Source organism: Macaca mulatta, chromosome 1 (genome assembly GCF_049350105.2).
Source record: "Macaca mulatta isolate MMU2019108-1 chromosome 1, T2T-MMU8v2.0, whole genome shotgun sequence".
Classification (NCBI taxonomy): domain Eukaryota; kingdom Metazoa; phylum Chordata; class Mammalia; order Primates; family Cercopithecidae; genus Macaca; species Macaca mulatta.
In genome coordinates this window covers 213,404,865-213,431,800 of record NC_133406.1, presented here as the reverse complement: position 1 = coordinate 213,431,800, position 26,936 = coordinate 213,404,865, and the positions used below count along the sequence as shown (strand labels likewise).

Below are 26,936 nucleotides of genomic sequence, written 5' to 3'. Positions count from 1 at the left end.
CTTCTCCTCCCACATTCCCTGCCTGCCCCTTTGCCTGCGTGTCAAGCTGTATCCACCCACCCCTGCTGCCCTTGGCCACCCCTCAGGCCTAGGAATCTACCCTGGAAGTGTGGTTTGGATGAGGGAAGGGCCCACCCAGGCCCTGGAAACTAGCTCAGCGAAATTTAGGATCCTGGGTACTCAGAGGTGGTCTAGAAAGGGGTAAGGGTGGGCTCCGGGTGGGTATGTCCTCTTGGCCTCTCTGACTCCTCACTCCATGGGGAGGGACCTAGGGGAGGAGGGCTAGGGTGGCCTTCTAAAACACTGGGGCCCCTGTCTCCACGGCTGCCTGGGCCTAGGGTCTGTACTAATTAAGAGTAAATGACAAATGCTGGCACAGCACATAGCTGACACTTGGGAAATAGTAAAAATGGCTGCCATTCATTATCTTCACAACAACCCTGAAAGGCAGGTACTATTGCGCTCATTTTGAAGATGAAGAGCTGAGACTCAGAGAGGTGAAGTCATTTGCTATATCTAAGGGGAGAACTGAGACTCAAAGCTGAATCTGTCTGACTCCAACGGGGCTGCTAGCCAAGGGGTGGGAATCCCAAGGCCACCAGCAGATCCTTTTTGAGGCTGTGCCAGAGGTAGGTGCTGGAGTGGGCACGGTATCTGTCCCAAGATAATGACCAGACCCACACAGGACACGAAGGCTCAATTTGCCCTAAGTAACCTTTAAGCCCATCTCAACGTCTGGCAGCATTCTAGCTAAAGTTATTTATTCATTCTACACACATTTGCATACCGCAACTTGTGTGTGGAGCCATGTGCTGGGCCCTGGGGAACCTGGATGAATCAGTCTTGGCCTCTGCCCTCCAAGTGCTGCTAGTCTGGTAGGGGAGGCAAATACATTGCTAGAAAACCTTACTGTAGAGCAGTGTGGAACAAGGATTAAGCACATAAACTGTGGCAACAAAGTGCCTGGGTTCAAATCCCAGCTCTATCACTGATTATGTTTGTGAACTGAGCTGGTCACTTAACCTTTCTGAGTCTCAGTTTCACACGAGCACAATGGGAATGATGACATGACACTTTCTTATGATATAACCATGAAGATTAAATATGATCACGAACATGGAATGTTTATGTAAACCCCAGCACATAGAAAGAAGCATTCAGTGAGTATTAGCTATCTGGAATTAAATGTAATGGGGCATAGGCTGGGTGCAGTGGCTCACGCCTATAATTCCAGCACTTTGGGAGGCCAAGGCTGGCAGATTACCTGAGGTCAGGAGTTCGAGACCAGTCTGTGCAACATGATGAAGCCTCATCTCTACTAAAAGTACAAAAATTAGCCAGCCATGATGGAGTGCACCTGTAATCCCAGCTACTCAGGAGGCTGAGGCAAGAGAATCACTTGAACTTGGGAGGCAGTTGTTGCAGTGAGCCGAGATCCCACCACTGCACTCCAGCCTGGACAACTGAGCAAGACTCTGTCTCAAAAAAAAAAAAATGAAAATAGGCCGGGTGCGGTGGCTCAAGCCTGTAATCCCAGCACTTTGGGAGGCCGAGACAGGTGGATCACGAGGTCAGGAGATTGAGACTATCCTGGCTAACATGGTGAAACCCTGTCTCTACCAAAAAACACAAAAAACTAGCCGGGCGAGGTGGCGGGTGCCTGTAGTCCCAGCTACTTGGGAGGCTGAGGCAGGAGAATGGCGTGAACCGCAGAGGCGGAGCTTGCAGTGAGCCGAGATCGCGCCACTGCACTCCAGCCTGGGCGACAGAGCGAGACTTCGTCTCAAAAAAGTAAATAAATAAAAATAAATGAAAATAAATTGTAATGGGGCATAGAAGAGAAACTTCTTATTGTTGGAGAGGTGGGGTCCAGAGAGGCATCTTAGAGAAAAGGAACATCTGTGTTGGGCTCTGAAGAATGAAGAGTTCACCTGGAAAAGTGGTGGGGGGCATTCCGGGAGGAATGTATTTTGTGGACAAAGGCCTAGGGATATGGAAGGATATGACCTGTTTGGGTGTGGCTGGACACAGAGTTGACTGAGAGGAATGGTAGGAAATGAGGCTCCAAAGGCAGTTTTGAGGGCCTCCAGTGCCTTGCTATTGAGTGCAGACTTTAAAGGACTGGGGAGACAGAGCAGGATTTTAAGAGTTGGGAAGGGACAGGATTGCACCTATTTTATTCTTATTATTTATTTATTTATTTAGAGATGGAGTCTCGCCCTGTTGCCCAGGCTGGAGTTCAATGGCACAATCTGCTCACTGCAACTTCCGCCTCCCGAGTTCAAAGGATTCTCCTGCCTCAGCCTCCCGAGTAGCTGGGATTACAGGCGTGCACCACCACGCCTGACTAATTTTTTTTTGTATCTTTAGCAGAGACGGGGTTTTGCCATGTTGGGCAGGCTGGGTCTTGAACTCCTGACCTCGTGATCCACCCTCCACGGCCTCTCAAAGTGTTGGGATTACAGGCGTGAGCCACGGTGCCTGGCCTTATTGCGCCTATTTTAGAAAGATGATTCTAACCGCAGTGTAGACTGTGAACTGGACGAGGAGAGCCTGGCTATCAGGGAGCAGATCTGAGCATGCTTCCCACCAGCCCTAGCTCACGCTGAGACCTCTCCAACTTCCTGCCTTCCCATGTGCTCTTGCCTCTGCTTAGAGTATCTTTCCCGTGACTTTGCCTGGCTAACTCCTTGTCCACCTTCAGGTCTCAGTTTAGCCAGCACTTCCACCCGGAAGCTCTACTAGACACCCCTCCCAGTCCAGATTAGATCCTCCTACTTACTTCTCCTCTGCGCTTGTAAACCTGCCCACCTGCCTGCCTCGCCGACTGGACTGTGGCCAATGGCAGGGACCTTGTGGCACTGCTCACTGCTGTATCCACAAGGCCCTAAGGCATAGTGCCTGGAGCCTCAATCCATGATTGAGAGGGAACAAATGAATGGCTAAGCCTGTTGGGGCAGGTGTGATAGTTTGAGTGAAAGTGACGGGGTCTGCGGTGGCAGCGAGGAGAGAAGAGACACGATAGAATTGACAGGACCCAGGAATCACGAGAGGGGAACACGGGGAGAGAAGGAGTTGGTGATGACTTAGAGGTTTTTTTTTCATCTGGGTAAGCCCTGTGCCTCTAATCAAGATAGGAACCATGGAGGAGGGGGTTGGAGGCAGGGAGGGAGGAGTAGGACAGGGCAGAGGAGCAGGGCAGAGCCTTCCCTTGGTAGGAGACTCGGTCCTGGCCCAGGCCGTTCCTTGGAGTATTCTTCCTTTCTGGGATGCTGTGTAGACTAGTGGATCCTCAGCAATGTCTGTGACTGTCCAAATGCTGCCACCTTGAGCACTCTAACTAGGCTGCCTACCCTACAAATTATTCTCTACCAATGCACTCTCTCCACTTCCTCCCAAACCTCATGATTGTAATTGTGTATCCCTTGATTTGTATTTTATTTTCAGTGTGTCTTCCTCACTAGATTGGAAGTTCCATGAAGGCAGGGATCTCGCTGGTTTTATTGACCATGTGTACCTGTCAGGCTCCCTGGCACATAGTATGTGCTCAAAAGATATTTGTTGGATGAATGAGTGATGAATGAATGAATGAATGAATGAATTCCTTGAACGCCATGATAAGGGATTTGACTGTTAGCCTCCAGGAGACGGGGAGCCATGGAAAGTTCTAAAGGAAGGCAGTGTCAGGATGCAGCTCGGGTTTTAGAAAGCTCACCCTGGTGGCTGTGTGGAAGATGGATTGGGGAGGGAAGGCGGGAGACTAGAGGAAGGGGAATTGAGGAGCCACTGGGGGAGACAAAGATGCAGCACCTGGGGCTGGGCCTGGGAGCCCCCCTGCCTGTGAGGGCCCTGAGCCCCCTCCTAGTCCTTCCCCATCCCCCTGCCAGGCCTGTTGTCTCTGAGCCCAGCGGCGGGCGGGCGGTGGGAAGAGCAGGGCTGGCAAAGCTGACACTCACTAATCACGGCCCTCACCCCGGAGCCGCACTAACTGTCTGGTCTCCATGGAGACACGGCAACCTCCGGCCACTTGTTAATGGCAGCTCAACAAGGCTGCAGCAACAGGGATGGGCCTGACCAGTGTGCCCAGCTCCACACTACCTGTCCCAGCCTGGCCCTCTGCAGAAGACCTCAGGGGCGTCAGAGCCAGGGGACAGGACCGGAGGTCTGGTGGCTGGAAGTCTCCCCAACCCCTCTGTAGCCCCGCCTCCCCTGGCACTGCCAAGCAGCGAGAGGGCAGAGGCAGCCTCTGCCCAGGCTGACTCCTCTGCAGGGCTGCTGGGAAGCTGAGCTCATGCAGGTCACCCAGGCAAGGCCAAAGGGCTGGAGGGGGTTGGTGAGGAGTGGAGTGGGGACCTGCCCGCAGCCCACACACTAGCAGAGTGGAGGAGGGCACGCTTTGCCTGCCCTGACAACCCTCTGCTCTGCTAGCCCGAGGCAGGGACCCAGTTGGGAACCATCTGTCCAGAACCTCTTCCCGGTGCACTGTCACTACATCTGAAATGCCACCATTAGCAATGCACTCCTTCAGGAGGCAGCGTGGCATAGCACAAAAAACACTGGCTTTGCAGTCAAGCAGGCTTGGGTGCAAGGCCTGGCTCTGTTTCTCTACCTCTGAGCATTGATTTCCCCATCTGTAAAACGGGGGTAATCATTGCACATACAGGCTAACTCCTCCTCTTCCTGGAAACCTGAGCTCAACACCTGTGATGCCTCCCCGAGAGTCTTCTTCACCCCCACAAACCAGCGGGGCCTCCTCCACAGTCCCCGGGCTCATCCCACAGCACACTGCACCCGCCTGTGACTGTCCCACATTTGTCCTTCCTACAGACTGAGCCCTGTGAGGTTGGGCAGAGTGAGCCTCAGGAGAGGGTGGCGGAAGAAACAAAGGAAGGGCGTGGGGGCCTCCCTCAGTCTTCTGCCTTCACACCCTCCTTTAGTGCAGGTTGAAGACTTTCTTTCCTTCTCTCCTTCAGACCTTTGTTCCTCCATCTGTGTGTCTCTCCATCCGGCCTGCAAACTCTCCAAGCCCCTCCCTTTTGTGGGGCCTCAGAGAGGACGCAGATCCCATCCCAAACTAAAGGTGAGGCAGGGACCCAATTTGGGGCTCCGGACACCTGAGGCACACCCGTGGCTGGCCGAGGACCTTGGCACAGCTGCCTCCTCCCTCGGTCACTCCTTAGGCAACACTCCACGCTGAAAAGGCCCTTGGAGATCATCTCCTCCGATCCACGACAGCCAGCCAGATGAAGAAACTGAGGCCTGGACAGCCCAAGATCCCACAGCAGTTCAGTTTTTGAGCTGACAATGTACCAATTATGCCGGCCTGCTGGGGAGGCGGCTTTTGGCTCTCCCGGCCCTGCTGACAGCTGTGTTCCCAGTGGCAGCTGGAATGCTGGTGGGAGGCCTATCTGGCCTTTGCACCCTGACTCCCCAGGGCAGAGCCAGGTGGCTCTAGTGGGGCCCAGGGCTGGGAGGTGGGGTGGGCAGACAACCCTGAAGGGTGAGCTGGGGCATGGGATGGCTGGAAGAGAAGGGAGGCAGCACTGATTCCGGAGACTAAAGCAGGAGGCCTGAGGTCTTGTTCCAGCTCTGTCACTCTTGCTGGGTAACCTTGGGTGGATTGTTTGACCTCTCTGAACCTTAGTTTTCTTATTTCTAAAATGGTGCTAATTTTGTAGACTGAAAACCTTTTGTCAATAGTGGTAGCTACACAGAGGCGAAGAATTTTTATCGTTGGGCTGAAAGGCTAAGATTCCAGAGGGGGAGGGACTAGCCTGAGACCACAGAGCACTGAACTGGATGCAAGGATTTGGAGCTGGAGGAAGCGTCCAGTCCATACTATTCACTTACTGAAGGAGCAAATAGAACCTGAGAGGGGGAGCAAGTTCCCCAAGGTCACCCTGTGAGTCTGGGGCCAGTGTGGGCCAAGAGCCAGGCTGTGCACAAGGTCCCCTGCCCAGCTGCCTCGCTTGCTCATCCAGCCCCCTTGGTTTTGTCTCCCCCAGTGAGTGGGCGCAGAATGGGCCCAGCTTCCTTCCTGCCGCCCTGCCCGCCGTCTGCCACGTTGGCATCCACCCTCAGCCTTCTCGCCCCTGCTGCTGCTGCTGCTGATGCGGCATCAGCCGAGACCAACCCGCCGAGAGTTTGCCCAGAGCAGTCAGGGCTGCCGGAGCCGGGGCTGGGCTGGCTGGCTGACTCTGCCAGACAGGAGGGAGCGAGCCAGCCGGTGGAGGGAGGGAACAAGGGCTGAGCCAGCCCCTAGCCTTCCCAGCCCTTCCCCACCCTCACTGGCCAAGGGAAGGAGGCAGGAAGCTGGGGTTGGGGGCTGGGGGCTGCAGTATCTGAGAGTGAGGTTCCGATAGCTGGGTCTGTCCGTGGGAGCATGCACACATACGTGTGTGCATGGAAGAGCATGTTGGGGTGATTTGTGAGTCTGTGTTTGCCTCAATGTGCACAGGTGATAATGCTATGTGTGTGAGTTTGTGCCGACATCGGGGCCACTGTGTGTTTGTGTAAGCACAAGGGAAAGCTGTGTGCCCTGAGTTTGAACTCGGGCCTGTGTACAGAGACACGTGGGATCTAGCAGTGTGTGCACATGGTAGCGGATGGGCACCACGTCAGTGCCAATAAATATTTGTATGCACAAAAGAGTTGGTACGTGTGCCTGAGTTTGTGTATGTCACGTCTGGGTGTGTTGGGAGCCCCTGTGATTTTTATGGTGTACAAGAGGATAATAGCATAACTGTGGGTTTGAGCTTGTCTGTGTATGTGCAAGGGACAGTGTATGTGCAGAAGGGAACGCTGCAGGTGGCTGGGATTTTGTGCATGTCTCGTGCCCAGGAAGGCACTGTACTGGTGGTGTGGGCCAGTCCAAATGTCCAGAGGGTAGGTATGGGCGCTTCTGTGCCCAACAGACTTTGTCTGTGTGGTTGTTGAGAGTGACTCAGGGGAACACTGTGTGACTGTATATGCTTTGGCTGTGTGTACAGGGAACAGGCAGCACAGGCATTGTGTTTCTGTGGTTGCATTTACACAGGGCGGTGGCGGCAGTGGTGGTGGTGATGGTGACGGTGCTGTGCTACAGGTTTGCACTTGTTTCTCTGTGTGGCAAGGCCCTGCGTGTGACTGCGTTTGTGCGTGTCTGTGAGCGCGGTGTGCTGGAAACTGCGTGCTTGGGTCTGTGGCAGGCTGAATGGAGGAGGGCGGAGGGAGTCCATGGCTGTGTTTGTACTTGTCTGTGAGCCCGGGGTCAGATGCGCTCCATGTGCTACCTCCTGTGTGCACAGGTGGCCGCTGTGTCCAACCGTGTCTTTGTGTGTTTCGGGTCGCCTGAATGTGCACAGGCGGAGGACATGGGGGGGGGGATTTGAGTGCGTGCCTGTGCAGGCCCCTTTAACGTGGCAAGTCTAAGAAATGTCGGCCTTCTTGGCAGCAAATCTGGGCTTGGTTCCACTGGGGGTGTCTGCAGAGAGGGGCTCTTAGAAGGGACGTGCTTGAGCGAGAGAGACAGGAAGGGAAGGGGGGGCCAGCCCCAGCTCGGGGTTTCCAGGAGGGAAAGCCAGACATTGGAACTTGTCAACGCTACCTCCTTCCCTGCCCCCACCTTCCACTGCTGCCTCCCCTCCTGGCGCCTGAAGGCTGCTGGCAGACGGACAGACAGACAGACAGTGCACACATAGACTGGCTCATAGGCACAGAGCCCAAACCTGAGCCCCCTAAATGCACAACCCTGGACACTGAGGTCCAGAGAGGGCAAAGGAAGTGGCTGAGTCTTGGAGGAGCACATGTGTTTATGTATGTTGGGGGCAGGGGGTGCTGTTGGCCTCCGGTGCTTCAATCCAGACTGGAGCCCAGGCCTAGGGTGGGGAAGAGGCTGCGGAGAGCCTCTGGGGAGGGACTTTTATGGCCCTAACCAGGCCCTCAAGGTCCCCAGCCCCTCTCCCTGTTTATACAACTGCTGCAGTGTCTTTGAGAGTCCTGTTGCCTCAGAAAATCACCTACTGCAACTCCCTGTTTGCAGAGAGGCAGAAGAGGCCCAGAGAGGAGCAGCAGCTGATCCAGGGTCACACAGCAGAACCAGGACTGGAACCCGGGGTTCCTTCTCCTCGCTGTGCATGTTGGCCCGTGGGCCACTTAGTCCGATCTTTCCCTTGGTCCATTTAACTCTTTCTCCCTCCCAGGTCTTCGGGATATGACAATGACCTCTTTTTTGTGTTGCTGTTGTTGCCCAGGTGATATGTCTGTCTGCCTGTTAGTCCATCTGTTTGTCACAGGGCTTCAATACCCTCTGGCAGAATATGGAAGAGAAGAGAGCTTGGTTTTTGGTCAAGGGCTATTGGAGAGGTAGGGGTGGGATGGGGAGACAGAGAAACAGAAAGAAAGAAATTTGAGACGAGAGGAAGGAAGAGAGAAGAGCTAGGGGAGGGCACTGGCGGCAGAGCTGAGAAGCCCAGGCTCCCCTTTACCTCCACCTCCAGCCTGGGCACAGGGGCGAGCTCTGAGCTCAGAGACTCTGAGTCCTGCCTCTTGGGGCCTTGGGAAGGGGATATCAGGGCTCCTCCAGGGTCTGAGCCCAACCCCCAAACCCTGGGGGCAGCTGGGTTGGAGTCCTGGGAGCAGTATTCAGGGTGCAGGTGTGGGGTACAGTGACCGAACTGCCCTCATGGGAAAAGGAGGGAGGGGATTGCGGGTACTGAGCGGGCATGAACCTGGGCATGCATTGACTTAGGGTGTGTAGTCTCTTTGGAGCAGGGTTGTTGAGAGTGTGCGTGAGGTTGTGAGTATGCTGGGACTCTGTGTGGACAGCTATGAACAAGCTGGGACTTCAGCCGGGAGGGGAAGGACTGCAGGAATGTGTGTCTGTGACCGGCAGGGAGTGGTTATGTATGCGTGGAAAGATTTGTGTGAACCTGCCTTACATGTTCTTGCGAGGGCTGTATCCTGTGTACGTAGGCAGGTGAACTGTATAGCTCTGTACAGTTGTGTGTGTTGTGTGTCTGGATGAATGTGTATCATGTGTTTGAATTGCGTATTTATATGTTAAATGTGTAATTGCATATATGTGTAGATGTGTACACGTGTTTGTAATTACCTTGAGGTATATGTGTGGAGTTATCTGTATGAGTCTTGCCTGTAGGTTGTATGTGCAGTCGTGTGTATTTGTGGAGTAGTGAATATTAGGAAGCTGTTCACATGTGCGGTTGTGTATTTTGGGGGATTAGGTTATATGTGTGGTTCTTTTTGAGATGGAGTTTCACTCTTGTCACCCAGGCTGGAGTGCAGTGGCAGGATCCTGGCTCACTGCAACCTCTGCCTCCTGAGTTTAAGCAACTCTTGTGCCTCAGCCTCCTGAGTAGCTGGAATTATAGGTGTGTGCCACCACGCCCGGCTAATTTTTGTATTTTTAGTAGAGACGGGGTTTTGCCATGTTGCCCAGGCTGGTCTCGAACTACTGGCCTCAAGTGATCTGTCCGCTGCGACCTCCCAAAGTGCTGGGATTACAGGTGCAAGCCACCGTGCCCGGCCTATATTTGTGATTCTTAAGGCTATACTTTATTTTTTGTTTATTGTTGAACTTCCCCTGTCAGAATGTAAACTCTATGAGGACTGAAATTTTTATCTATTTTGCTAACTGTATTCCTAGTGTCCAGAATAGGGCTCAATACTTAGTAGGCACTGGATACGTATTTCTCCAATGAATGATGAATAAGAGTGTGCATGCTTGGCAGGGTGTGGGAAGTGTGTTATGCGTATGAATCGTGCGTGTGTGTCTGGATGTGTGAATGGATACATTTTTGTGTCCGGATATGTGAGGTTTCTAGCATAAGTGGCCTATGAACCAAGTGCGTGCACAGGTGCATGTGTGTCTAGGTGTGTGACTGTGTACCTGAAGCTGGGCCACGTCTGTGTGCGTGCACAGTTGTGTGTGCTTGTACATGGGGTTGGGAAGGCGCTGTCGACTTCTCCCAGCCTTCAGCACTCACTCAGCTTCACCCCAGGTCGCCTGCTGCGAAATGTCAGTGGCAGAGAAGCTAAAAATATCTGCTCTCCTCCTTCTGCTCACTGCTCGAGCTGATGGGACTGTGGGGCCCCAGCCGGCCCCTTGGGCCCTAGGGGGAGGAGGAACTGCTGGATGAGGGGGCGGGGTACAGGGGAAGGAAGGGAGGCCCTCCTCAGTACACACCCTTCCCCCTTTCCTCTTGGGCTCCAAAGCCAGGCTACAGGCTCACCTCTTTCAGGAAGCCCTCAGGAACCCCCCAGGAGCTTGTGTGTCTGTGTGTCTGTCTACCTGGCAAGGAGATATGGCCCCCATCAGACTGGAGCTCCACGGGGCAGGTCTTTGCCTCTTCTGCCCATCTAGGGACTCCAGGGGACACAGCTCTGTCTGCTTCAGACCAGGGGCTCCCAGGGAAAAGACTAGTGCTGTCTCCTTCCTAAGCCTGAGGGTTACGGATGCAGCCCAGGCCAGACAGGGCTTCACTGGGCTCTGGTTCTGGGGCCACTAGGGCCCTCTGACCCCAGGGCAGATCTGCTGCGATGAAGAGCTTGTGGGTAGGGAGGAGTCTCAGCTCTGCCCACACCACACCCTAGGCTGGCACGTGTTTGTGCTATGGGTACTTGTGTGGGTGCAGGTGGGACATGTCAGGGCCCGTGGTCCTCTGGGGGCCTGTGCCTCTCCACATGTCGGGCTCCTGCCTGCATCAGTGGTGTCAGCGACTGCCCGCCTTGGGCACTGTGGTCAATCAGTACAAGTTGGATGTGTTGTGTGTTTCTCTGTTTTTTTTTTTTTTTTTTTTTAATTAAATGGAGTCTTGCTCTGTCGCCCAGGCTGGAGTGCAGTGGCACAATCTCTGCTCACTGCAACCTCCACCTCTCGGGTTCAAGTTATTCTCCTGCCTCAGCCTACCGAGAGTTGGGACTACAGGCGTGTGCCACCACACCTGGCTAATTTTTTGTATTTTTGGTAGCGACAGGGTTTCACCACGTTAGCCAGGATGGTCTCGATCTCCTGACCTCAGATGATCTGCCTGCCTTGGCCTCCCAAAGCACTGGGATTACAGGTATGAGCCACCACTCCCGGCCTTCTCTGTGTTCTTGTGTGTGCACATGGATGACTCTGTATGTGGGTTTCTGCCTTTCATTGTGCAGGCCTGCAGACACTAGCCGGGATGGACTCTGCATTCATGCGGGAATTGCCGATGTCACCATGGGGGTTTCTGTTTGTGTGTCAGTGTGCTCGAGCGTGTGTCTCTGTCCGATGGTCAGTGCCTGTCCTGTGTATGGAGGTGTATGTGGGTGCATCTGTGTGTCAGTGTTTCAATTACCATGTTTCTGTGTGTCTGTATGTCTGTCTTCCTGGCTGTCGTTATGTCTATGGCACTTCCGTGCCTGTGTTGTGTGCCTAGGTCAGTTTGATTTTGCAGGTCTGTAGGGCCATGTGTCCCTCTGTATGTTGGTGTTTTCCATGTGGGTTGGAATCTGCCTCTGCTTTTCCTAGTCTCCCACCATTTCTGTGTGGAAGGCCTTAGGCATTGTGTGTGTGCGTGTGTGTGTGTGTGTGTGTGTACAGCAACTTTCTCCAGCCCCAAAGCCTGCAGCCCTGAGATCTGCTCTCCCACTCTTTCTCCGTTGGACTTCAGGTGGGAGCTGAAGCAAAGAGGGCAGGCAGGCAGGGAGCCCACGACAGCCGGGGGCCAGGGCCAGGCTGCCACGAGGGCCCTACCTCAGCTTTCCTCCAAGCAAGCGCTAAGCCAGAGCCTCGGTTACATGTAAACACCAGCTGTGTCAAGACGGCGCAGCTTCTTCTAGGTCAACAGACAGCTGTGGGGTTGCTAGGCAACCGCCTGGCTCCCCCCTCCATTAGGCCCCCTCCCACTGGCTCTACCTGCAAACCCTCTGTTGGCTCCCCCCAAGCCAGGATAGGCCTCGCCCCTCCGCGCCAATTAACACAGCGGGACTGAGGGGGTAGGGGGTCAGCGTAGCTCCGGGACTGGAATTAAGGTATGAGAAGGTGTTAACCCTTCACGTGCCACCACCCCCTCCACCTAGTCCTGGGGCACTTCACACACCCCTAACTTCACCAGTCACTTTAGGGCCGGGAGTGATGAGGAGCAGGTCCTGAGGGATGGGGACCCTCAGAGCAGCCACAACCAGGACTGGAGAGATGCTGGAGGCAGATGGCACAGGGCTTGGTCAAGGCCTCTCCCTTCCCCAGCCAAGCCTGGGGGAAGGAAGGGTTAAATTCCCCCTTTATTTCCCCTGTCCCGCCCCCTCCAGGACAGCCACCCCATTTCCAGGGCAGCACCTGCGCTCCCAGCTGCCGTGCCCGCTTGGTGCCTGAGCCCAGGCCAGGCAGCCCTCGCAGCGCCCCGGCCCTCGCCCTTGCCCGCCCCAGCGTCGCCCTTTGCCCGGCCTGGGACTTCTCTGCCGGGAAAGGGGAGGCGAGGGCCCCCAGGCCTTCGGCAAGGGGATCAGGCCCTCCGAGGGGGTGCGTGGGCCGAGGCCACCAGCCCCCGGGGTGACTTGGCTGGAGCCGGAGGAAGGAGTTGGAGGAGCGAGCCCGGCCGGCAAGGGGGCAGTTGTGGGGGCAGCGCCCGTGGCCGCCCCATTAGTATGCGGCCGCGCTCCGCGCGCCATGGCAACAGCTCCCCCCGCGCCGCGCTAGCCGGGCAGCCCCGGGCGCAGCGCGCACCTCTCCTCCCACAGGTGGCGGCGCGCACGGGCACGCACGCACACTCGGCCCGGGAGCCTAGGGGAGCGCCGGGGGCGCCAGGTGCGCTGGGGCGTCCTGACGCCCGTGCAGCCGCCCATGGGCGTGTCCCCAGGTGCTCCGGAGTGAGGCCCGAGGGAGGAGTATGTCCTCGAGGACGTTCTACCCGTGCCTGGGTGTGCCCCTCAGTGGGTCTCTCGGCGGGCCTTCCGTGCCTTTATGTCGGTCTCCGCTTGTCCTGGAGGGTCTGTGCCTGTCTGTGCTCATCTGCCTCCTTAGCCCCAAGTGCTTAAGTGTGACTGCCACTGTTAACCGAGCGTACCTGTGCCTCTGTGTGTCTGTACGCTTCCGAGGGGTGTGTGTGTGTCCGTATCCGCGTCCATGGCTCTGGGTTTTCCCCAGGAGGAACGCCCTGGGTGTGTCTGCGACTCTGGATGTCCGTGTGTGTCTGAATGAGTACCTGTGTGTGTGGCCCGTGGATATCTGTGTCTGGCATCCATGCGTGTTTTGGGTGTGGCTGTGTGTGGACTTTTGTACGTGTATGTCCCTGTAAGTGCCCCCAGGAGCCCCTCTCTCCACGCATGGCACTGTGTGTTCCTGTGAGTGCCCCACGTCTCCTGGAGTGTAGCTGTGTGTCCAGGGGCTGCTGGCTCTTTGCCCTCCTCGGCTTCACTCCCTGCTGCCTGAGTGAGCCGACACCTGCTCCCTGAGCACTGGGCCCCCCTCCCCCAACCTGGCAAGGACAGGGAAGGACAGGGAGGCAGAGGCAGAGGCAGACATGGAGGCAGAGACAGAGACATGGAGGGAGACACAGCCAAGTAGGCTGGAGAGGTGGAGATCCAGTCACGTGATCAGCCTCAAAGCCCAAGACGGAGAAGAGAGGCACAGAGATGCCAAGATCCGGACATTAGAGAGAGGGAGACTCAGAGGCACACAGAGACCCAGAGCACGGCGTCCGGAACTGCAGAAACAGAAGAGATCAAGGATGCAGCTCCCCAGCCTCCCTTCCTCTCTCCCTCCCTCCCACTCTAGAGTTTCCAGCCCCAGCTGTGCCTCCCCCACATACCCAAAGCAGAGTTCTCCTGGCCCTGGGACTGGAAGCCAGCCTCCTCCTCACAGCTGGCTGTGTGTGTGTGGACACGTGTACATGCATGTGCGCATCTGTGTGACGCACTGGGCTAGTGCTTACCTTGTACACAGCCGTCCCTCATTAAACACCTCCTCTGCCCACCACCACTGTTCACATTTTCACAGGCCCAAATCATGCACACCTTTACACACCTGCCACACAGCCAGCCACACTCATTCAAGTCCAGAAACATGTCCTGGGCCTCCCTCTCTCAATCCCATCCACAAAGGGCCAGAAGACCCAGCACACACAGCCCCACCAGAAAGTCTCTGCCCATCCTAAGCTCTGCGGGTCAGATGTCCACCCCTTCCCCCACTCAGCAACCCTCGAGGGGCTCGAACCCCTGCCATTCACAGGGAAAAACTCGTAACTAAATATGTCAATTCCATCAGACTAGACACTCAAAGGCAGGGCCCCTGACTGTCCTGCTCACTGTTGATTCCCTAAGTGCCTTCGACGGTGCCTGGAAGGTGCTTAAGAAATGTTTGAATGAATGTGTTCACACCAGGTCTCTCAGAGAACCCACAGTAATTGACAGCCACTCGGAGTGAAAAACACGAATGGATACGACAGTGTACATACAAGAAGGCATCATATGCACACCTAGGACAGTACACTAAATACAGGTGTGTGTGACACTCAGCTCAACAGCTCAATTAGAGGTTATCCAGTTGGCTGTGCATTGGAACCACCCAAGAAGCCTTCACAAATCCCCATGCCCAGGCCCCACCCCAGACCCATAAAATCGGAATATTTTTGGGTAAGACTTGGGCATCAGCATTTTGAAGCTCTCCAGGCAATTCCGTTCTAGGATCTAGAACCCCTTATGTACATGAAGAGACTAACAAGTGTTGACACAGGGGTTATAGCCCGGGATGGGAGTAGAGAGGATTTTCACTTTTTTTTTTTTTTTTTTTTGAGATGGAGTCTGGATCTGTCACACAGGCTGGAGTACAGTGGCGCCATCTCGGCTCACTGCAACCTGTGCCTTCCGGGTCAAGCAATTCTCCTGCCTTAGCCTCCCGAGGAGCTGGAACCACAAGCGTGTGCCACCATGCCCAGGGATTTTCACTTTTAACTGTACAGTGAAGCACAGACTTCTGAGCCAGACTGCTTGGTCTGTACTCTGGTGTCACCACTTAGCAAGTTCTGGTTTGAACGTACTCACTGAGTGGTCTTCATAAATTCTCTCTGCACTTGAGTCTCCTGTCTGTAAAATGGGGATAATAATCATTAAAAAGAAGCCTCATAGGATTCTGGTGGAGACCAAACGCATTAATATATATACAAAGTGTTTGGAACAGCTGGCATATATAAGTGCCATATATCTATTATTAAAAATTTTAAATTATAGAATGGATTTTTGGATTTTATAAGCAGATGCCCCCCCGCCCAAAACTGTGAAAAGCAAGGGAGGCCAGGTGCAGTGGCTCACACCTGTAATCCTAGCACTTTGGGAGGCCGAGGCGGGCGGATCACGAGGTCAGGAGTTCAAGACTAGCCTGGCCAGCATGGTGAAACCCTGTCTCTACTAAAAACACAAAAATTAGCTGGACGTGGTGGCAGGCACCTGTAATCCCAGCTACTTGGGAGGCTGAGGCAGGAGAATTGCTTCAACCTGTGAAGTGGAGGTTGCAGTGAGCCAAGATTTTGCCACTGCACTATAGCCTGGGCGACAGAGCAAGACTCCGTATCAGAAAAAAAAAAAAAAAAGAAGAAGAAAAAGGGAAAAAAATTTAAAGAAGAAAAGAAAAGGTTGGGCATGGTGGCTCACACCTGTAATCCCAGCACTTTGGGAGGCCAAGCTGGGAGAATTGCTTGAGGTCAGGGGTTTGAGACCAGCCTGGGAAACATGGCAAGACGCCATCTCTAAAAAGCAGAAATAAAAGAAAAATACAAAAAGGGGGGAAAAATAAAGGAAGGGCTTAAAGCCTAGGCCAACCTACTTCTGCCACTTTCCATGTGAGCTTTGGACCAGGCCCTTACTCTGTGTCTGGGAACCTGTCTTCTCATTTGTAAACCCAAGTGAGCATCTTTCTCTACCTCAAGGATTGTTCGAAGAATAAACACCTCAGGGAAGTGTTTAATAAATGATGGCGAAACCCACGTATCTGAGAACCACATTGCCTTGATGCATTCTGGGATCAGGTGTGGCACTGTGGTGGCGGTAGGGCCCCGACCTCTGAAAAGAACAGATCAAAACAGAGCGTGCCCCAAACCTGCACCATACACTGTGCAGGGTGTCTGCTGCCCTTGCGTAAGGGCACAGAGAACGTTCCATCCCAGAGGCCCTGGTCCATCTCCTGAGTCTGGTCTCCAAAGTACACCACGGCCCGCCTCACCCCTTCCTAAGCAGCAGACCCTAGGCTGAAACCTCTCCTTTCCCTGAGCGCCCATTCCCTTCCTGCCCCTCCCTTCCCATCTCCTGGAGCTCCTGTTCTCACCAAGCCTTCCTCCCATCCCTTCCCTCTCGCTATGCGCCTCTTTTCATAGTGAACTCTCATCTTCCCTTGAGTTAAGGGGCTCCTTCACTGTGCCATAATCACCTCGTCAAACTTCCATTTCCTTCCTGGGTCTTGTCTCTCTGCCCCAGTTCCACAGCCCTGGGGCCCACAACCCTTCACTGCCCTTCCTCTCCCTCTCAAGTTCCTCTCCTATCTCATGTTGAGCCCCAGTCCCTTCCACTGAGCAATCCACCATTGTCCCCTCCCCTCCCCGAAACCTCCTTTGGGCCGTCACCTCTCTGAGCCCTCAGCTGGACTCACCAGGCCCCACTCTGGTTCTCCTAACGCCAACTGGGCCCAGCCTGCCCCACCTGGAGAGCCTCCTCGAGTCTCTTCTGCTTCCTCAGCAGCTGCTGCACACAGGCATTTTCTCCCTGCAGGTGACTCTTGGGGCTGAACACAGGCTTCTCTTGGGTTGGCCTGTCTCAGCCTCACCCACTGCTTTCTCTGATGCTCCCTACCCGCTGCAATCAGGCTCCACCCTACCCAGAGTGACCTTGCCAAAGCCCTCTCCCCTCCCTCAACACAGGGTGTGCCCAACAGAGCTAACTGCATGTGGCTCTTGCCTCCTGTTAGCCTTTCGAATCTCTGGGCCTTTGCACATCCTCTTCCTCCTCCAGGAACCCCCTCCCAGCACCTTAGGCCTGGCTCCATAAACACTTTCTCCTGGGAGAAGCCCTCCTCCCTAACTCTCAGGGAGTCTCACTGCTTCTTGCCCCCACTTCCAGCTCCATACAGCATCGTTAGCTTGAGTGTAGTGTTGTCTTCCCCGTCAGCAGTCAGGAAGTGTAGGGTAATGTCTTCATCTCTGAGTCTGGGGGATGCAAGGAGGGGGCTTGGTGGGTGGATGAGCCTTTTACATCCAGCACAGAGGCTACAGTTTCAGGGGACTGTGGCCTGAGTCCTCCTGCCTCTTCTTCCAGACAGGTGTGCCCAGGTGTGTTTCCTCCTCAGACCACGGGCTCCTCTGACTCTCCTGAGGCCAGGGCCTAGCTGGTTGGGTCAGGGAGGGCAGGCGCCATGGTACTACCCCTTGACGTCTCCCTGAGCTTCACTGAGGAGGGACATGAAGCCACACTCAGCAGAACTTAAACATAAAATGGGTCTATGGGAAAAACTGCTTCCCAAAGACCAGGGAGGCCAAAGTGGGCACCATTTGGGCAAGGGCACCCAAGAAGTCCCCAAAGTCAGGGATCAGGAAACAGCTCAGCTCTTCCAGCCCACCGGACGCAGGCACACGGTTAGTTTTCTTCTTCCACAGTTTACCAAAGCTGGGAGGAAACATTTGGAGTTCAGGGTAGACAGAAAGGGGAGGGCAGAGCAACACTGGGGTGACTGGCCTGATGATATCCCAGGTTCTGCATAAGCAGATGTGGGTATATTGGGGTAAAATGAAGGGCCTGGAGGCAGAGAAGACTGATGACCCGGGGCAAATGGGAGATACACAGACAGGGGGTACTCCATTCTTAGTGGGAAAGGGAGGCCCCATGAGGGTTCCTGGACTTACGATGGAATGAGTGTCGCCAAGAGAGGTGTCCCTGAACCAAAGTAGAACTGTGAGGCCCAAAAGCCATGAATACACAGGACACACAAAGGGACTCCAAAGTACACCATGGACCTTGGATGGAATAAGGGGATCCACAAGCAGGAGCCCCAAACTCTGGTCCATGATGGAGGTTCCTCAGGGAGAGGAAATCCAGGATTTGGGGAGACCTTGGACTTGGATAGAATATAGGGTCTCAGAGTCAGAGGAGACCCAGGACCTAGGACAAAATGAAGGTCCAAGAGGTAGAATCCCTGGACCTGGGACTGAATGCATGATCAAGGGCCAGGATGTCCTTGGTAGCAGAGTGGGGAGCTCAGAGGCAGGGGGGGACCCAGGGCCTGGAGTGAAATGGGGGGGAACCCAGATCCAAGGGTGACCAAGATCTCAGGCAGAAGGGAGAACTCAGTGGCTGGCAACACATGCAGGTATTTCAACTCCTCTGGAGAACCAGTAGCTGGTGACAAAACCCAGCGGTGTCCCTTCCATGGCCCTCCACCCTCACTCCCCCTTTCACAAGACACAAGGTTGGTTTTTTTTTTTTTTTTTTTTGCTTTTTTTCATTTCTTTTTAATACAAACTTGGATCTTTGGGTGTGTCCTGCCAACAGAAAACAACAACAACAACAACAGAAGAGAAAACCCAAAAGAGTGAAAAATAAGAAAGAAAAAAAAAGCTCCCGCAAGAGGTTCTTCTCCCTCCCCCCCACCATGCGAATTTGCACACCACGGGACCACAGCAGGTTTACAGAATGCAATATACAATCCACGATTTATAATAAAACAGTATATACAATAAATAGGATATTGTTCATTTTTGTCAAACGACCTGTAGATAAATTTCTCAGTGCATACTTGCAGGGGCTCTGGACACCTCGGGGCCCTGCTCGCAACCTCTTGCACACGCTCGCTCTCTCGCTCTCTCTCTCTTTTTTTTTTTTTTGTCTTTTTCTAAAACTGTGTTTTGTTTTTAAGTTTTGTACATTTTTAAAAAGTATTTACAATTGCTGGTTTTGTGCAGAAAGGGCTCACCTTCGGCTTCTGCGTGGAGGAGATGGGCGGGAGGGGGTGGAGGGAGATGGGTCTGCAAGGGGCGTAGGGGGCAGGGTGGGAGGCAGAGGGGCAGGCGCTCCTGCCAAAGGACGATGTGGACGCTGGGAGGGATCTTGGCGTTGGTTTTCTGAAAGCTGCAAAGAAACACAAGAGAAGAGGCAGGAGTGAGCGGCAGGCATTGACTGCTCTGAGATCAGGGAAGTGAAGAGGGAGACCCTCACCCAGCTCCTCCTAGGATTTGTCCGGGAAAGCTACCCATTGTTCTTTTTCCTGAAAACTCAGACCTGCCTTCTCTGAGCCCAGTTTACCCATCTGTAAAACATGCATGTCCAAGCCCCAAACCACAGGGTGAAGCAGGTGCTGGTTGAGGAGCTGGGGTTCCAGGCAGTGGAATTTGTTAAGAGCTTGGGCTCTGGAATCAGACACAGCTGAGTTCAAATACCAGCGCTACCCTTTAATAGCGCTATGACCTTGGGCATGTTGTTGGACTTCTGTGAGCCTCAGTTTGCCCATCTGTAAAAAGAAGATAACTGAACTACCCCACTGGTTTGTTGGGAGGACTCAGTGATATAGGGCAGAGGAAGCCTGGTCCTTAAGTGCATAATAAATTATACTGATTACTATTCATTATTATTTTTCTGGGGCAGTTGGGCTCTCCAAACCTGCCTCCTCATGTCATGATGAGTTTAGTAATTCCTCCAACTTAGGCTGTTCTGAGGAATGACATCATGGGGAGGGCAGGGCCTCAGCACACAGCACAGGTGTGAACCACTGCTTTTATTTCTTCTAAATCCAATCCTCTTCTTACCAATGCCATTTTGTTCCTTAGAGAGGTGAGGTGAGGAGGAAGTCTTTCTCAGTGAAGGAACAGAAACTGCCCAACACAATGCCATCTGTGTTTGGCTTAACCCTGCCTTCCTGAAGCTCAGACACTCCCAAGCTCCCAGTTCCTCCCATCGCCAGACACTCGAGATTGGAAGTACCCCTTTTTCCCAGACAGTTCTCATTATGCTTGCGGGGCCCTGGGGATCTGACTTCCCTACCCAGACCCCCAGCTTGGCTAGACCCCCTGGATTCACAGCTCTGCTAGGGTGAGTGAGAAGGTCCCCTGAAGGACAGGGTTGGGCTCGGGACTTCCTAAGAGCTCCAGTCATTAGCCTGGTCCTTTCAGACTTCTGTCCTCCTCTCAGAGCCCCGAGACACACATCTCCCACCCTCAGTGTGCAACCATCTCCATCCGAATTAAGGGGCGAGGTGAGGATGCTGAAGCGGCCTCCTCAGGTTCCTTAGGAGCCCATCAGTCCTCCCCCACACCAGCAGGAGCCAGGCAGCGACAGAAAGCCTTTCCTCCCTTGTACTTTCTTGGCTTTCCTTTCTACCAGAGCCACATTTAAATTCTGCTCAGCCTCGGCTGCTGTCTGCTGGGCAGTCAGCCCCAGGGACGACTTTTGTCCTGAGGCTGGACTTGCCAGGACTACCCCAAGGTCCAGGGGAACCAGGTGGGCTCCTGCAGAGGCAGGGCAGCACCCCGTTCTGGTGGATCAGACCAGGTGGCAGGCAGAGGCATGGGAGAGGAGAAGAGCTGCATCTTTGTTAAGCTGTCAGGTCGCCTGCAGTTACAGGAGGATGGAATACTAGCCGTAGGGGCGAGCGGTGTGCCTGGGAGGGTGACAGCTGTGCTGCAATGGGGTGATAGGTAGAAAAGCAGCTCTTGGGGCAGGGGCTGCTGTTGGGATGAATGCAAGCTCTCCATAGTCAGGCGGTAAACAGGCTGCAGAGACAAGAGGGGTGTGTATTAGGGAGCAGAAGGATTTTATCTGGGGTAACTGCTTGAACCAGAGGGCTGGGGGCATCTATCCAGAGGACAGCTCTATTGCGGTTGAAGAACACTTGTCAAGCTAAAGAACCTCTGTTGGGGTGTTGGGTGACAAGGGAAGGGGACTTTAGGATGGGCTGCTCCAAACCACTGGCAAACTGATATTGTCCAATGCCAGCCTCCTCTGCTCCCTCCAAGGGCCCTGGGGCAGGCTGGGAGCCTCTGCATAAATCCCTGCACCCCCACCCCCACCCCCGGCCCTTAGCCACTGCCAGTGACCCTCTCTAAGCCAGGTCTCCATGGTGATCTCAGCCCAGCAGGCGGCTCCTGCCAGAATCATTCCCGCGGTGCCTGCGGCCAGGCAGCAGGAGGCTTTCTCACCCTCTGCTAAGCCGCCCATCGCGTCTCACCTTCCTCCTCCCACTACCCTCCCCAGCTTTCAGGACTTGGCCAGCCAGAGACTTTGGCAGAATCTTCAGGATGGGAGGGAGTGGGGGAGGGGGGAATCAAAGCCCAAAAGCCCCAGGGTTCTCATGGAGGTGGGAGGAGAATGCTGTGGCTGTGTGGAACTCTGACCTCACCAGGTTCAGCTCTCCACAAAGCAGGACCAGACACTAACACGCAGCCCAGTGCTAGGCACTGGGGACAAAGCAGAGACCAAGACCGATCTGGTTCCTGTCCTTGAGAGGCTCGCAGATAGAGGGGAAAGCAAAGCAGACCCCAAACCAGGTAATTACCATGCAGGGAGATAGTGGCTGTGCCACGGAAGGTCCTGGGGAGGCAGCTAACCTGGTCATGGCAGGAGACTGTGGCTCTTCAACCACTACTGAACACTGCCCAGCACATGCTGGGGCTGAGACATGCGCTGACTGAATGACAGAGCAGGGACTGACCTGAGTCTGGTCAGCATGTCAAGGTCCAGCTCGGGCCTTGCACACCTTCAGAACACCTCCTTATACCACCCTGTTACCATAGCTACGGTACCCTTGTCATCCCGACCTGGCTCCTCCAGGGCAGGAACCTGTATGTGGTACTGCTGCACACCCAGCACTAGCACGCACCAGCCCCCAGCACACCAACCACTGTTACGCAGACTTCACCTTCTAGTGCCTCTGTGACACACAACTGCAGAGTCACATTCCTCTGAGTCCTCACGCTCCGGTGGTTTCACCATCTGAGGTGCCAGGGCATTAAGTGGTCTCTGCCTGTCGGGGGGGGGCACTGGCAGCACTGAGGGACAGCTGAGCAGAGATTCAAAGTGCTGCAGAGCACATATAAATCAGGTTGTCCAGAGAGGGCTGCTCTCCTCCAAAAAGGAATCTATATTGGTGCTTTCATTTAAGCAACCAGCAAACATGTATTCATGCCCACTGGCTGCCAGGACATGAGTTAAGGTCTAACCTCTACTATCTGGTCTCTACTCTCTTGAAAGGGTCCAATGTCAAACAAGGCAGTAGAGCAGAAGGCAAAAAGAGTGCATGAGGCCGGGCAAGGTGGTTAACGCCTGCAATCCCAGCACTTTGGGAGGCCGAGGTGGGTGGATCTCTTGAGGTCAGGAGTTCGAGACCAGTCTGGCCAACATGGTGAAACCCCATCTCTACAGAAAAAATACAAAAACTGGGCCGGGCGCGGTGGCTCACACCTGTAATCCCAGCACTTTGGGAGGCTGAGGTGGGCAGATCATGAGGTCAGGAGATCAAGACCATCCTGGCTAACACGGTGAAACCCGTTTCTACTATAAATACAAAAAATTAGCCGGGCGTGTTAGTGGGTGCCTGTAGTCCCAGCTATTCAGGAGGCTGAGGCAGGAGAATGGCGTGAACCCGGAAGGCAGAGGTTACAGTGAGCCGAGATCATGCCACTGCACTCCAGCTTAGGTGACAAAGTGAGACTCCCTGTCAAAACAAAAACAAAAAGAAAAACAAAAACAAAAACAAAAAACCAACACACACACACACACACACACACAAAACTAGCCAGGTGTGGCGGCACACACCCTGTAATCCCAGCTACTTGGGAGGCCAAGGCATGAGAATTGCTTGAACCCGGGAGGTGGAGGTTGCAGTGGGCTGAGATCGCACCACTCCGCTCTAGCCTGGGTGACAGAGCAAGACTGTCTCAAAAAAAGGAAAAAGTCCATGTGAATTTGAGAGACTGATTTCCTGTGTGACCCAGAGTAAGTCCCTTCCCTCTCTGGGCTTCAGTTTTTTTTTTTTTTTTTTTTTTTTTTGAGACAGGTTTTCACTCTATCACCCAAGGTAGAGTGCAGTGGCACAATCATGGCTCACTGCTACCTCCACCTCCCAGGCCCAAGCGATCCTCCCATCTCAACCTCTTGAGTAGCTGGGACTACAGGCACACATCACCATACATGGCTAATTACTTTATTTTAGTTTTTGTAGAGACAAGGTTTCATTATGTTGTGCAGGCTAGACTCAAACTCCTGAACTCAAGCAATCCACCTGCCTTGGCCTCCCAAAGTGCTGGGATTACAGGTGTGAGCCACCGTGGCAGCCTGAGTTTCTATTCTATAAAATAAGGGAGTTGAACAGGTGATGGGAGAGATCTTCAGGCACTGGGATGGTGCCCCAAAGACAAAGAGTCAGGGGCAAACCACAGAGGCTCAAAGCCTGATCCATCCCTGTAACATTTTAAGGCAGCCAGGCCTCTGAGTCACCTCCATGTGGAGAGGATACTGCTTCCTGGGGGCTCAGCCCACAACTGGTATGCAGAAATACCGTTAGAGAGGTGGACCTGGAATTCACTGAATTATTGATGAGGCTGGGATTACAGGTGCGCACCACCACACCCAGCTAATTTTTGTAGTTTTAGTAGAGACAGGGTTTCACCATGTTGGTCAGGCTGGTCTCGAACTCCTGACCTTGTGATCCACCCACCTGGGCCTCCCAAAGTGCTGGGATTATAGGCGTGAGTCACTGCTCCTGGCCTGAGAATTTTTTCAAATGTGTGTCCACTACTGACCAGAGGTGCTCCTTAAACTCTAGCTCTGCCAGCCATTCCCTCCTTAAGGTTCTTTCCCTGTCTCCGCAGCTGTGGGGCAGTAGGACCAAATGGGGTTCCCCAGCCTTGTGTGACCCTGTGTCTCCACCAGCTTTCAGAGCCTCACATTCCTTACCTGTCCTGGGAGGAGGCTAGCCTCACCTCCTCCATCTCTCTCTTTCTCTCTCTCTCCCCCTCTACCCTGTGGCTGGAGATGCCATATGTAAAGACAGGTGTTCCTGACAGGTTTGTGTCGGACACGCAACTGAAGTGGAGGCTGAGGAAAGAGCAAGAACCATGGAACCAGGCAATCCCCAGGGGCCCTTCCTGGCTCTACCTTCCGTGCTTCAATGACCAGGTAGGTGGCTCTGAGTCCTCAGGCGAGGACCCTTCCCTCTGTGTAAACCGGAGGGATTGTGCTTGGAGACATCCACAGGCCCAGTGAGCCCTGAAAATTTGAACTGGTCCCTGCCCTTCTATTAGGAGCACTTCCTGATGACAGGGTGAAATTGTCCCATCCCGTTCCCCAGGGCTTAACCTTTCCTCTTAGAATTCTCCCTATTCTACATGCTTTTCTTCAACTCAAGTTTAAAAAAAAAACAAAAAACCTGAGATGTCCCAGGCATGATGAGACACTGGGTGGGGGAGGGGAGGACGGTGCCCAGAGATGAGTAATCGCCCTAAAGGAGTTGATGGCGTGGCAAGGAGGGCATTCCCAGGAAGGGCTGTCACGGATGCAGAAAGGGTGAGAGATTAATTGGGCCTGAGAAGGACTCTGGAATGCTTCTTGGAGGAAGTGATGTCTGAGTGAAAGATAGGAACTGACAGGTGGGAGATGGGGTAGGAAAGGGCCACCCAGGCCAGGAACAGCAAAAGCACAGGGCACCTTTGGGAGCCAGCCCTCCCAGTGCTCCCTCCTGTTTCCACACATGCTCCTGGCTGTTAAGGGAGGGTGTGTGTGAGGAAGATCGGGGCTGGAAAAAAGGTTGGATGCCAGGACGGAAGCCTGGAATACCTTGAATACCATACTGGGAAGCTGGGCCTTTATTTTGTAGGCAAGGAAGGAGGCTGGAGAGGGAGGGATGCAATCAGAAGGTGTAGAGCAATGGAGTCACAGGAGCAGATGTGTTTTAATCAATTCATCCAATAAATATTTTAGGGACTCCAGACACTGTGCATCTAAAAATGCTTAAAAAAAAAAATTCCCCAGCACTTTGGTGGCCATATGGGGAGAATGAACTGGGGGGCTGGGGGTGGGGTACATGCCTGGAGCAGGGAGGGAGTTGGGCCAGAAACTCAGGTGGCTGAGCTAGAACTAAAGCCTCTGAAGTCTCAAATTTGTCAAGACCCATTTCCTGCCTCCAGGAATCTCCTGCTGCCTGCCCTGCTCACAATGGTTTTAGAGGGTGGTCCCTGATCCTTCTCGTGGGAGTGTCCCAGGCCCTGCTCTACACAGTGATGCTCATGTGGAGGATTTTTAAAAAAATTTTTTATTTATTTTTTTTGAGACGGAGTCTTGCTCTGTTGCCCAGACTGGAGTACAGTGGTGTGATTGTGGTTCACTGAAACCTCCGGCTCCCAGGTTCAAGCAATTCTCCTGCCTCAGCCTCCCACGTAGCTGGGATTACAGGCACACACCACCACACCTGGCTAACTTTTGTGTTTTTAGTAGAGAGGGGGTTTCACCATGTTGGCCAGGCTGGTCTCGAACTCCTGGCTTCAAGTGATCTGCCCGCCTCGGCCTCCAAAAGTGCTGGAATTACAGGCGTCAGCCACTGTGCCCAGCCCATGTGGAGGTTTTTTTTTTTTTTTTTTTTTTTGAGACGGAGTTTTTGCTCTTGTCATCCAGGCTGGAGTGCAGTGGTGCGATCTTGGCTCACTGCAACCTCTGCCTCCCGGGCTCAAGCAGTTCTCCTGCCTCAGCCTCCCGAGTAGCTGGCACTACAGGCACCTGCCACCATGCCCGGCTAATTTTCGTATTTTTAGTAGAGACGAAGTTTCACCACGTTGGCCAGGCTGGTCTCGAACTCCCCACCTCAGGTGATCCTCCCGCCTCGGCTTCCCAAAGTGCTGAGATTATAGGTGTGAGCCACTGCGCCCGGCAAGGAGGTTTTAAACAAACACCTGTAAAAGGCTGCAAGCCCTGTGGGGGCAGGGCACTGCCTGTCTTGCTCAGTGATACCCTCAGAACGGGATACAATGCCTGGCCCCAAACAGGTCACTAGCTCATGTGTGTGAACACAGAATTCATCTACTTCCCCCAGCCTTCCAGCACAAACGCAGTGCCCTATGGCAGCAAAGGTTATGCTGACAAAGATGGCACAACTGCCAGGGGAAAAATCATGACATATTACAGTCACGAGAAAATATTTTTCATATTTGCAGTGGGGGAGAGGATTGGTGTGCATAACTGTGATGACAGGGTTTCTAGCTGAGCCAGGTCATTTTGTCCTTGGGTTCCCCAGGGAGGACTCGGCCCAATTGCTAAAGCAAAGAACTAGGTGCTATCACAAAGCCTCCCCCAAGGCCCCAAATCCACACTAGAATACAAGCTCCTTCCTAGGAGGGGCACAGGCGAGGGAGGGCCGGCTCTGTGGTCCTGGGCGAAGGTACAAGAGGCGAGGGTTGGAGGTGTGTGACTCACACAGGCTGGTCAGAGGCCCCAGAGTTCAGCCTCTGCGGGGTATTTACCTACCCATCACCAGCCACTGACTACGTGCTCACTGTGTACCAGGGACCTGGCCAAGGGTTTCACGTGTAATCTCGTTTAATTCTCACAAGAGACGCAGAGAGGTGACGTGACTCATCAGGTGACATGACTCACCAGGTCACCTGGCTGGTAAGGGATGGAACTGGGTTGTGCATAGAGGCCTATCTGTGTCCACAGGCAGGCTCCCAGCCACCACCCTCCAGTTCCGTGGCCCTGCTCTGGGACGTGGGAAGATAAGAAAGAAGGAGGGTGAGTCGGCATGGTTGTGGAGAGATTACGTTTTCAGGAAATGAGGGCTCAGAACAAGGCCTGGCCTAAACATGGCTGCAGGAGTGGCAAGAGATAGGATCAGAGGGAGGATGGCCTCAGAGAGTGTGGGGAAGAACTTGTGCCCAGAAGAGTCAGGGCAGGACTGGCTGGGCCCTGACGTAAGGCCTCTTGCTCAGAGTCACAGGCAAGATCAAGTGACCTCT

At 54.0% G+C, this 26,936-nt stretch overlaps 1 protein-coding gene across 50 annotated transcripts in view; it reads right to left on the bottom strand.

Annotated features, from left to right (window-relative positions):
- Window positions 1–18,413: 18,413 nt before the first annotated feature.
- The window catches only part of AHDC1 (AT-hook DNA binding motif containing 1), a 70,504-nt gene continuing 61,981 nt past the window's right edge, over window positions 18,414–26,936 (bottom strand). For all 50 annotated transcript variants that reach the window (XM_077966433.1, XM_077966417.1, XM_077966395.1 and 47 more), the window contains one exon: window positions 18,414–19,071. The gene's annotated coding sequence lies outside the window, so the exon portion shown is untranslated. The remainder of the gene's footprint in view (window positions 19,072–26,936) is intronic.